This window comes from Echinops telfairi, unplaced genomic scaffold, assembly GCF_000313985.2.
Source record: "Echinops telfairi isolate 266 unplaced genomic scaffold, ASM31398v2 ScPeMD7_4225;HRSCAF=4972, whole genome shotgun sequence".
NCBI lineage: Eukaryota > Metazoa > Chordata > Mammalia > Afrosoricida > Tenrecidae > Echinops > Echinops telfairi.
In genome coordinates this window covers 18,577,492-18,589,280 of record NW_022108124.1, presented here as the reverse complement: position 1 = coordinate 18,589,280, position 11,789 = coordinate 18,577,492, and the positions used below count along the sequence as shown (strand labels likewise).

Here is an 11,789-nt window from a genome sequence, read left to right as displayed (position 1 = left end):
CTCCCGGAACTGGATCCTGTGTCTCATTCATCAGTCTCCTAGTTTGTTGGCTGGTGATCCCTGAGCCACCAGCAAACTGCCGGTGGTAGATCCACCTAATTGCCATCTAATTGATTCTCATTCACAGTGGCCTGGAGACCACAGAAGAACTGCCCCTTTGGGTTTCCAAACCCCTAAATCTTTTAAATGCTACAGAGTGATTGGTGGGTTTGAACCACTGACCTTCTGATTGGCAGCTCAATGCATAACCGACTAACCACCAAGAGTCCAGACATAGCTTCTCTTGGGAGTCCCTTAGGACCTAATTCTTTTTTCAAATAGTTCTTACCTTTTTGGTCTTACCCTGGAATCTATGAGTTTGAATCCTTTTCCTATTGAAAACTAAGATGATGAATTAATAATCCATATTAACTCAATAGCTGAATACATAAGGCAACATTGTATCTAAGAAACTAGATAGAGTTCATGGGATCTAGCCACTGAGACCTTCTGAACCTGAGCCCCCAATCACCTCAGAATCAGTCCTGAAAACCAAGACACACACACACATACACACACACACACACACACACACACACACACACACATGTCCCCAAATGTAGGTTCACTGTATATATGTCTTTCTCCCAAGCAGATTTGGGTAACGGTTTCTCTGACAAGAGTATTCAGTAACAGTGTGTTTCCCTTGGCTCACAATGTCCTTTTTTAAAAATCATTTTATTGAGGGCTCTTACAGCTCTTATCATCATCCATGCATACATCCATTGTGTCAAGCACATTTGTACACATGTTGCCATCATCCTTTTCAAAATACAGTACTTTCTTTCTACTTGAGCCCTTGGTATCAGCTCCTCATTTTCCTCCTCCCTCCCTCATGAAACCTTGAAAATTTATTTACAATTTTTCATGCCTCACACTGCCCACTGTCTCCCTTCACCCACTTTTCTGTTGTCCGTCCCCCTGGCACAACACCATTGGATATCATTGTAGAGTAAATCCAGACCTACCCTTCCAACTCCCCGAGAATCCCCTTCGTCTGCTTCAATGACTTTTCTCTCCCTCTACTTCAACTCCCTGCATACATACCAAATGCTCTGGCCTGTCCACCAGCTGGACTTGTTCTATCTCTGGAAAGTTGGCGTTTGACGTCTCAGACTTTGGTTGTATCTTGTGCGGCGCTTACCTGGCTCTCCATTGGATTGTGACCTGCACTTTCCTTTTTCCAGCCCCTCATCGAGTCTTTCCCAAACCAGGCTGGGCCCTACGCTCGACCTTGCTACTTCCTTCGTGTGAACGTTTCAAGCTCTTTCTCACCATCATCGCCCATCCTCAAGCGACCAGTCCCTTTGAGACAATGTTGACTTACACCGAGCACGTACATGGGTGTCAGAAAATTGTGCTTCGTAGTGTTTTCAAATGGCTACTTTTTTTCAGAAACAGTAATCAGAACTTTCTGCTAGACTGGAATCTTCTATCTTTCCGTGAATAGCTGAACATGTTGGCTGTGAGCACCAGCTAGGAACTCTGATCCTGAACTCGGAGCTCTTCCATCTTTTCTCCTTGGATTTCCAAGTGCTGAAGTGGGTTCATGGCATCAGTACAAATGAGTGGATCAGAATGGCAGCGGACCCCCAAGGGCGCACAGCTATAACCACAGCCCGTCTTGTTCTCACAGGGGTGGTGCCAGGCAGTATCTACAGGGTGAGGGGCGCAGGCCTCATTTATTTAATGATGACCACCCTGTCCCCACAGGACAAGTCTAAGGAAGTGGCTCATGGAACAATGTGACTGGTTGCACCAGGCAGAATCTATTTAGACTGCGATATCAAATGCACTATCAAATGCACTGCCAAAGTTTCCCTGGACATTGCCCAAGAGCATGGAAGCTGCATCTCTGGAATGAAAGCTAAGAACTGCAGCCCGGCTCCCCTCGTTCCTTGGTGTGTATGTTGCTTCTTCCTGGCAGCAGGCTGACGCTTTTAAAAAGATGTTTAGAAACCAACAAATTATGTTATTATAGACCCGAGGCTTCTCAGCGCCCGAACTGCTTACTAGGAGTTAAGTAAAGGCTTCTAAAGGAGGCCTGGCGGCACAGTGGTTATGCTTCGGGCTGCGAGATCTGAAGGGTCTGCAGTCTGCACCAGACACGCCCGGAGAAAGACAGGGCTTTCCAGTACCGGGAAGAGTTAGTCTCGGGAACCATGGGCACATTCTACTCTGTCCTATGGGGTTGCTATGAGTTGGCATCAACTCAGTGGCAGTGATCTCTCTCTGATCTCACGGCACCAAGGGGGCAGGCCTGGCAAAGACATTTATCTCTTTGCCCTCCAAACAAACTGTGTCATGATTAATCCCACATGTTCCTATTGGCCAGGTTGGCACACTAAACCTATCACAAGACCCACTTTGACTATGTCCTATAGTGCCACTATTTGTTGGAATTCACTCAATAGCAGTGGGGTTTGCGGACGTAATCAGAGACTTTTTGCATATACCATAAAACACTCTGACACTCGTTGTGGGAGAGGATTGTACCCTGCTCCATCTTCTCATGTGTTCTTTCATGTTTTTTCTTCCCTACCTAATAGGGTACCTCATTGAAATCATGTTCATCTCCTTTATTTCTCTATTTCTCATTATTCTGATATTGTCAGTAGGTCTCAAGCACACTGGAGGAAAATAGGTCAATAGGGGAACAATAACATTAGTGAGGTAAGCATACCTTCAAAAAATCATGTGTTGGACATTAAAAGGGCAGCATATACCCACGGACAAAATCCAAACAGGCTAAAAAAGAAGGAGGCATGTGAACAGGAAACACGAGGAGCAAGTACAGTAAGTGATGGTAGCTTGCAGGGATTACAGCCCATGAGATGAAACAAGGTAGGATTGAACTCCTGAATGGAGACTGGTCTGCTCTGTAAACCTTCACCCGACTCAAGGGGAAAAAGGAGTTTTCAAAAAATAAATGATCAATACTTTAGAAACAAACTTACAATTTTACATTTTTCTATTTTCTCATTTTTTCCTTTTCTTTCTCTTCCTCTGGGTGCATGTGGTAGTTACATAATCTGTTGTCAACTTGAAACTATTAAGAGTGATGGGGTGGAGTTTAGCCTTTCAATCAGGTCACTGTTTGGTGACCTCATTTGGAGGCACGACGTTAATAAATAACTCGCTGGAGGCAGGACAGAGACACTCTACCTACAAGACATTCCTGTTGACAAGCCACATGGAGTGACACTGATAGAGCCAGAGCCCTGGAGCTGGAGGAGCCACATGGAGACCCCTGCCAGTGCTCAGATGCATCCACCGCCACTGGATCCACCAGACTTTCCACCTGCTAGCCTGTGATCTTCCTGCATTCAGTTTCGTTGCATGTGTTGCGTGAGTCTGAAGAGGAATTTATACATTGGTATCAGACCTACAGGCTCATATCGAATTTATGGACTTGATCTGGACTGGGCTGGGCTGTTTTCTTAATGTGCAATTGCTCTTTGATATAAAGTTCTCTTTTACACACATGTGAGTGTATACAAATTTGTTTCTCTAGTCCACCCGGATTCACACAGTGCATTTGGTGTGCTGAGGAACCACAGATTGTCTGGCTGCCTGTGTGTCCCCTCGGGGCTTTTATTAGAACCTGGCATGCTACAGACAGGCTAAGCACAGGTTCAATGTCTGCATTCTCATTTTCTCCAATCTGCCACTTTCTCTTTCCCATACACCTCACGACCTCAAAAACATCCAGTTTTATCAAAATATGAATGACATGTGACAAGGGTTTAAATAATTGATGGAGGCAATGTTTTCATAAACATTTTTAGTGCTTTTTCCTTTAAATGCTTTCTTTTCCATCCATCGCCTTATAAAATAGGACAGGCCTAAGTCCCAAGCTTCTCTTTACTCTAATGAAAACATTTTGTGGAAAAGTCAGTAATATGTTTCTGTACTTAAGAACACATAAGAGATGGCATACTCTCTCTTGGAGACTCAAAATTTCCATTTCACGAGGATGATGATCATTTATATTCATTTCCTTGTGGTTTCCAAATAAATTATTTACAAGGAAGAAATGTCTCACTCTGAGTAGCTGGATACATAGGTCTTAAATGTAATTAAGCTGTTAGGATTAAGAATCTACCCTTTCCTCATATACATCTGAATTTGACAGGGCTACATCCTAGTTTTCAATATGGCACATACTACTGCAAATGTACTACTACATAATGTAGTAGCAAAGCCCTTTCAAAATTTGAGTTCACAATTCTTAAGTGCGAAAGAGCAAACCCAGTGTCCTGAGCCGTGCTGGTAGGTCTGAGGTTTGTCTTAACTTGACAGGCATCGCGCCCACGCAAAGGAGGAAACATTCGTGAGACGATCTTAACCTCAAAACCTAAGACTCTGCAGATTTAGTAACAGGACAAATAAAAGGAAAATAGCACTTGTATCCTAAAAATGACTTGCTTTCCAAATGAAGTTTCTCTGATCTGAACACTACTTTCGGTGATGGAAACAAATGTAAAAATCCTGAGCTCCTTCAGGGTGGAGCTTCCCGTCATGGATCATTATAGACGTACGCTGCATATTTTGGAAAGCTTTTCTTTTAAAAAAAAACACATTTTATTGGTAGTTAATAAAGATATCAGCTCATTCCAGAATTCAATCACATTTTGGAAAGCTTGGCGATTCAGTGGTGTACCTATGTTCAACGATACTGTGAAAACGCTGGTTCCTGGATCTCCGCTGGGCATGTAGGCTTCCCAGGGAAACCTAGGCAGGACTGGCTCATAACTGGGGACTTGAGAATCCAGTCCTTGCCTCCCAAAGGATGGCAAAAGCATATTTGATTTTATTTCATTTTCCTGCATTTCTCTCCTGGCTTATCTTCTCCTCTGGGCGTCTTCCTTATCCCGGACGTTTACACAGAGTTGACCCTTCTGACCCCACCCCCCCACTCACCATGACGATGGCTTGGTGTCTTTAATCCCTTGGCATTATTTCCGACTCACCACCACTCTGTTGACCACCTGTTTACACCCCACCCAGTCCTGCACCATCCTCAAAATCGTTCTCATGTTTGAGGCTACGATTAGAGCCACCGTGTCAATCCATCAGTCGGGGCCTTCCTCTCTGCCTGCTGCCCCTCCTCTACTTCACCAATCAGAATTTCCTCCTCCGGGGACTGGTCTCTCGTGACAACACATCCAAAGCCCATGAGACGAAGTCTTGGCACCTTTGCCCCCCAGGAGCATTCTGGCTGTACTTCTCGTAAGGTAGACCTGCCTGTTCTTGGGCAGTCCGTACATATCACTTTCTTTATCCTTTGCCAGCATCACCATTCAAACACATCGAATCTCTTTCAGCTTTCCTGACTCACTGTTCGATGTTCACCTGCATAAGAGGCCATTGCAAATGCCATGGCTTGAGTCAGGCACGCCTCAGTCCTCAAATTACACCTCTTCCTTTTCAACTCTTCCAAGTAGTTTTGTGCAGCAGATTGACCTCATACAATGCTATGCTTCATCTCTGAACTACTGCTTGCGTGAGCACTCTGATTGGGCATCCAAGAAAGATGAAATCCTTGACAATTGCAATCTTGTCTCCATGTCGCTTGGTAACACCAAGCTGCCCAGTTGTGAACAGTGTGTTCTTCTTTGTATTGTTGTCGTCCACACCGAAGGCTGCAATCCTTGATCTTCACCAGCAAGTGCTTTAAGTCCTCCTCACTTCCAGCAAGCAAGGGTCTGTCATCTGCATATTAAAGATGGTTTATAAGCCTTCCTCTGATCCTGATGCCAAATTCTTCTTCATAGAATCTAGCTTCCCCATGTTGCTTCCTGAGATAGTTAAGGTTTATTGTGCCAACCTGGCCAAGAAACACATGTGGGGTTAATTGAAGGGTGGAGGGATAAATGGCTCAGTGAGCCTCGCCTTTCTAGTTCTCGGGTCTCTTGCTTTCTGATGGTTGGACCAGGGTGCAGCTGCCTTAGCCAGTTCCCTGCTTCAGCTGGCAAAGCTCACTTCCTGCAAGATATCCCTGAAGAGAAGCTGCATGGACCTACCCCAATGCAGCCCTGGGTGCTGGAGCAGCCTTGTGGAGACCCCTGCCAGCACTGAGATGCTTACATGTCCACTGACTCGGCTTTCCTCCTGCAGTCGGCATCATTGCGTGTGTTTTGTGAGATGGAGGAGGACTTTGTGGGTTGGTGTTGGACATATGGGTTAATGATGGACTTGTGGGCTTGGGCAGCACTGGGTTGGGATGTTTGCTTGCTGTGCACTTACCCTTTATATAAAACTCTCTCTTATACATATGACTTTCTGTGGATTTGTTTTTCTAAAGCACCCAGACTAACATACCTCCGTAGTGCAGTAGCCAGCATGTCCGTCTCATAATCCAGTTTCCCCGCCCCTTGAGTGTCAGTTTGTCATTCTGTGGTACCTTGTGTGCTGTTTTGATGCTGGAAGTTATGTCACGGGTGTTTCAAATGCCAGCAGGGTCACCCAAAGTGATCAGGCTTCAACAGAGCTTACAGTTGAAGAACAGACTATGAAGAAGGAACTGGCTGCTTAAGTCAGAGGAATTAGTTGCAAAAACCGTATGCGTTTAACCATGAAAACCCGTTATTTTTAAATCTCCCATATTAGGAAAGTACTAAATTCAAGTATTTGTGTTCAAGAAACCAAGGATAGTCCCTGAGTTGTCTTTTGACTTTGCCCCAGCAGTTGTGGGTGGGTGCAATGGAGGTGATTTTTAATTTACACAGCTGAGTGATTAACCACATTTCCATCGGGACTCCTTGTCCCTGCCCCTACAGAATAGTTACCAGTAAATTCTCTGGGACCCAAATAATTTTAAATCCACCCACTTCCCTGCATTTTCACCTCTACTCTCTAATCAATCTTTGTTAGTGTCTAGAGCAGCAGTTCTCAACTTGTGGGTTGCGACCCCTTTGGGTGTCGAATGACCCTTTCACAGGGGTCACCTAAGACCATCAGAAAGCACATATTTCCGATGGTCTTAGGAACCGAGACACTGCTCCTCTCTCCGTCTCCAGGCAGGTCCGCCCACATGCAGATACGCCCACAGACAAGTTCCCGGTGTGAAGACTGTTACCTATGCTTCAAGACAACATTTCATTTATTTGTCATCAGAAATAAATATTTCACAATATATAATTGCATATTGTTTTGTGATGAATCACTATGTTTTGATTATGTTTAACTTGTAACAATGAAAATACAGCCTGCCTATCAAATATTTACATGATGATTCATATCAGTAGCAAAAATACAGTTATGAAGAAATAACAAAAATAATTTTATGGTTGGGATCACCACCACATGAGGAACTGTATGATTAGGAAGGTTGAGAACCACTGCTCTAGAACATGCCCTTCTAACTGCCCTTGCTGCCTCATTTTTTTTTAAGCAGTCCATTTCACAGCATCGGGGTGATCTTTTACATCATCTGTCAGGGCATGCAATCACCTTGCTCAAACTTCATCTCTCGATTCTTATTTCACTTATCAGCGTTCATCTCCTTACCAGGGTCTATGAGACTGTGTGTGAGCAAGCCCATGTCTGTTGTTCTAATGCTGTTTGGAACCTTTTGTCCCCTTGCTCAGTGTGTTTTGGGGGGGTCATACTTCCCTGATTTTTCGTAGGAAAAAAAAAGATGATTTTCTTGCAAAGGTCTTTGACTTACATTCTTGTCCTACGCTCTGATGTCTGTTGTCAAGGCAACTCATAGCAGGTCTGTAACAGCGCAGAACTGCCCCACAGGGCTCCCTGCCTGGGCTGTAATTTTACCAGAGCCCATCACCAGGCCTTTCTGCCGCAGAGCTCCTGGTGGGTAGAAACTGCTTACCTCTGGGTTCACAGTTGTTGTGCCAACAGGGCTCCTCAGTTTTGATCTTTCTTGTTCTCAGTGACCAGCTTGGATACACCTCGTGTGGCTAGTCACCATTCACGTCATGGAAAGAAGCAGATTTGCAATGTGGTCGCTGGTCTTGCAGCCTTTTGTCACGTGGTCTCTTCCTTTGTCTCTTTTTAAAATCAAAGATGGCTTTTATTGATGCTCCGATTTGGAAGGATGGTAACGCTCATACAACAAACATTGTCAGGGCAAGGTAGGAAAACAACGAAGATCTGTGAAATGACTTTACGTGACAAGAAGCCCAAATAAATTAAGGAACTGGGGGCCTCTGGCAGGGCATCTTACTTCCTGTTCTTCCCAAAATCCTCCCCGTCTTGAGAGAGGCTTTCAGCTCGGGGATGGCTCCAGGGACAAAGCCCACGTTCTTCTCCGGCCCGTTTCTCCCCAGCAGGCGCAGTCCATCTCCTGGGACCTCACAAAGGCGCACTCGATGACACCCTCTTGGCCTTTCAACGTGTCCACCATGGAGAAGACGCAGTGGGCGCCCAGGTAGGCCATGGGCAAGGTGGCAGAGCCGGCCCCTGCTTTCACCTTGACACCTCCATGCCAGCCTCCTGGATGCACCCGGTGAGAGCCGTCAGCTGGTCCAGGGGAAAGTTCACCTTGGGTGTCCACTGGGAGATCAGGGGGAGGATGCTCTTCCCTGCGTGGCCGCCAATGACTGGATGGTCACTCAAGCCGGGTCCAAACCTTCAGCTCCGCCACACAAGTGTTGGCCCTGACAACGTCCAGGGTGGCCACCCTGGAGATTTTCTTGGGGTTGCAGGCACCGTGCTTCTTGAACACTTTCAATGTGATGGGGATGGTGGAGTTGACCGATTGGCCATGATACAGATCATGGCTTTGGAGTGGTGCTGGGCACAGCTGCCGCGAAGGTGGCCATGATCATGGCGTTGCGGTTGACACAGGTCATCCGTGTCATTCCTAGCTTTCTTGGGAGGAGCACCACATCACAGCCTTTCAAGCACTCAGCCAGCTGCCTAGGTCCGAGGTCACCTTTCATGTGATCATTTATAATAGTAATTTATAAATTATCAAGGGTTCATGAGGGAGGCGGGAATGGGGAGGGAGGGGGAAAAATGAGGAGCTAAGGACTCAAGTAGAAAGCAAATGTTTTGAGAATGATGATGGCAAACAAATGTACAAATGTGCTTGACACAATGGATGGATGTGTGGATTGTGATAAGAATTGTACGAGCCCCCCAATAAAATGATTTTTAAAAAAAAGAAAGAAAGAAAGAAAATCAGATGTTCACAATTTGAAAAAAAAACAACTTATATTTTGGTATCTAGCCCTGAACCAATTATGAGACCAAAAAAAGTCCTTGAAAAAGAGCTGATTATTCTTTCATTAGAGGAGTTCCACTGTTAATCAACTGACGATTTTGCAAAATCCTTAATTGACACTTCTTGGGCCTTGGTTAAAAGCCCTGGAAATCTGTGAGCAAATTCTCAGATTTGAATGTCAGATCTCTGTTGCAGTTTCCTTAGGTCTTCTCCCTGGCAGATCTCTGTGTGCTCAGGGTATATGAGGGCTTCTAAACGGTGGCTCAAACTCTTCACTCTCCCCACATTGAGCGCAAAGCGAACAGAAGGCAGCAGCAAGGGACAGAAGAACAAGTCCCCTATTGACTTTGCTTTGATGTGTAGGCTACTCAGGCTACGAAGAAATGAATCCCACACGGAGCCAACTAATTCCACACAATTTGTGTGACTTGAAGATGACAATTACAAAATTCTAATATGCTGAAGAGAAAGGCATCAAAGCTAAAGTCATGAACACCCAGTTTGTGGAGGGTGATGGGGGACGTGGGAGCCCCAACCCCATCTGCAGAGTGTCCAGTCAGACTGTGCCACAGACAAGAGCCCCGAACAGCCTTACTGTCAGGCAGAAGCCACTGTCACCTTGATTAGGCTGGATTGAACTTGATAGTTGGCCAGTTGACCTCCCTATAGACTCAGCCTGAATCTGTTCTGGGTGTAAGTATCTCTTACTTGTTCCATGACAGAAATTTCATCCCTGGCTTTTTGAATGTTGTTGGGGGTCTCTTCCTTCTTATGCATGATTTGTCTTTTTGTCTGTATACTTGTGTTAGTCCGAGTAGACTAGAGAAATAAATTCATGGACACTCATGTATAAAAGAAAGAGGTTTGTATACAAGAGCAATTGAATATTGCAAAAACATCCTAACCTAGTCCAGATCAAGTCCATAAGTCCAATATTAGCCCATATGTCCGATACCAATCCATAAAGTCCTCTTCAGACTCACAAAACACATGCAATGACGCCGAATGCAGGAAGATCACAGACCAGTGAATTGGGAGTCTTCTGGATCCAGTGGTGTTGTAAGCATCACAGCACTGGCAGGGGTCTCCACGTGGCTCTCTGGCTCCAGAGGTCTGGTTGCATCAGGGTAGGTCCAGGTGGCTTCTCTGGCTCCAGCTCACATGGTGCCATGTGTTTTGTCAGTAGCGTGTCATCTCAGGGAGTGAGTCTTGTCAGTAGAGGGCTTCCAAGGGAGTTAGCCGAGAGAGAGAAAGTCTGTCTGCTGCCCGCAAGGAGGAAATCCAGGAATTCCCAGAATTCTCTGGAGAAAGCCATGCCCACACAGAGGCCACATTGGCTATGATCCGATTGACAGACTAGACTCCACCCCTTCACTCTTAATCCTATCAAGTGCCAAATTAACACCAGATTATGTATTATTATCATTTCATCCTTACCACCTTAGTGCGATTTTGTTTTTTATTGTTTTCTGTTGGCTCTCCCAGCGGTGAAGCACAGGAGAGTGGATGCATAATGATAATAATGGATACAAGGGGATACAGGGAATAAAGGGGGCAGGTTAGGGAGGGAAAGGGGATTTCAGGAGTAAAGAATGAAGGCAGGATGCGGGAGGGAGCACTAGAATGGATTGTGATTGCATAACTCATTTTAAAGGTGATTTAACCATGGGGAGGGCACTGCTCTAAACTGATGTGGCGATGACTGTACAATTCTCCTTGATATGACTAAACTATTGAATTTATGATATGAAAATGATGTGCCAATAAAACTATAAAAAGAAAGAAAGAAACGAATTCCACAAGGCAACAAGGCAAGTCTGAGGAATCTTCCAGGTTTTGAAGGGACTGCCCTTCTGAGAGTTCTGAAGTAAGAGGGACCCGCTTAAGGCAGCTTCAATTTAAGGCAGGCACCATGGAGAGTTGGAGAGTAGAATTGTGATCAAATTCTTATTCTCTAAACATGTAACTATGGGGGTTGAGGATTAGTGAAATACCACCGAATGGTGGTTGTAAAGGAGGATGAACCTAAAGCCCGCAGATAAGGCTTGTGGCTGCAGAAGCAATGGACCCAAGGTCAGATCACAGTCATTAACAATTCCCGGGTGAATAAGCAATATGGCAAGCTTTGGCTCAAGTCCAAAGAACTGGAAGTCAACGAGCCAAATGCAGGATCCAAACTCAGCAAAAATAGCTTGGCGGACTGTGACTGTGTGGAGAGCAGACCACCGAGCCTTTCTCCTGCTGTGCTGAGGGGGGTGGGTTCCAATCGTGAACCTTTAGGTTAGTTGAAAAGCACATGCCCTGGGACCTTGTCCAGCACGAAGTAGGAGCTTAAACATTGTTTTCTTTCATTGTAGGAACATGCTGAGGTCATTACATGGTTCAGGCAGGAGAGGTGGGCCCAGTAGCAATGGAACTAGAGAGGGGACAAGCCAGAGAGTTCCTTGGGAGGTGACGTTGTGAAGTCTGCCTTATCCTGGGTTCTCTGGAGAAGCAAAGCAAGTGATGGATGGATGGATGGATGGATGGATGGATGGATGGATGGATGGATGGATGGATA

The 11,789-nt window shown here is 45.4% G+C and overlaps 1 pseudogene; it reads right to left on the bottom strand.

Annotated features, from left to right (window-relative positions):
- Nucleotides 1-8,192: 8,192 nt before the first annotated feature.
- LOC101662780 lies at nt 8,193-10,320 on the bottom strand (annotated as a pseudogene).
- Between the last annotated feature and the right edge of the window lie 1,469 nt (nt 10,321-11,789).